This window comes from Onychostruthus taczanowskii, unplaced genomic scaffold (assembly GCF_017590055.1).
Source record: "Onychostruthus taczanowskii isolate IOZ18803 unplaced genomic scaffold, ASM1759005v1 scaffold4060, whole genome shotgun sequence".
Classification (NCBI taxonomy): Eukaryota; Metazoa; Chordata; class Aves; order Passeriformes; family Passeridae; genus Onychostruthus; species Onychostruthus taczanowskii.
Window position 1 is genome coordinate 1 of NW_024501528.1, and position 782 is coordinate 782.

The window sequence follows — 782 nt, forward strand, 5'->3', positions numbered from 1 at the left end:
ATTTTTCCACTTTTTGCCTCAAAATTTCCCCTTTTTCCCCCCAAATCCCCCCCAGCTCGGACGAACCCGCCGACAAACGGCTCCGTCCCGACGCCCCCTCGGGGCTCCCGGGACCCCCCAACTTTTCCGGGGGGGACCCCAACCCCTCCTACAACTACTGGTACCAGGTGGGTGTTTTTTGGGGGGTGGGTTTGGGGGTCTCCGGGGGGGTCTCCAGGCTGATCCCCCTCCCCTTTGATCCCCCTCCCCAGCACGGCTACGGCACCTACGGCTACCAGAGCCCCTGGGGCTACGGCCACTACCACGGGCAGAGCTGAGGGGGGTCTGCACCCCCACCCTGTACAGACTGTGGGACCCCTCCCCCAAAATTTGGGGTGGGGGGGGCGTTGTAAATAAAGAGGCTGCGAGGAGTTACCCGAGATTGGTTGGTTTTTGGGGGGGTTTTTATTTTGATTTCGGGGGCTTTCGTCCGGTTCTGGGGGCTCCCAGCAGGTTTTGGGGTACCCCGGGGTGGATTTTGGGGTTCCCCCCAAGGATTTTTGGGGTGGTCCAGGTGGATTTCAGGATGCCAGCGTGGATTCTGAGGTACCCCAACAGATTTTGGGGTGCTCCAAGAGGGATTTGGGGCTGTCCACAGCAGATTCCAGGCACGTTTTGGGGTGCTCCAGTGGATCTGGACATGCCCCAAACAGATTTTGGGGTGCTCCAGTGGATCTGAAGGTGCCCCAAATGGATTTTGGGGTGCTCCAGGTGGATTTGAAGGTTCCTCAAACAGATTTTGG

At 59.2% G+C, this 782-nt stretch overlaps 1 long non-coding RNA gene across 1 annotated transcript; it reads left to right on the forward strand.

Moving 5' to 3' along the window:
- Nucleotides 1–54: 54 nt before the first annotated feature.
- Nucleotides 55–410, forward strand: LOC121340527. The gene is made up of 2 exons (XR_005953320.1): nt 55–167; nt 252–410. It is a non-coding gene; the product is annotated as an uncharacterized LOC121340527 (long non-coding RNA).
- The last annotated feature ends 372 nt before the right edge of the window (nt 411–782 follow it).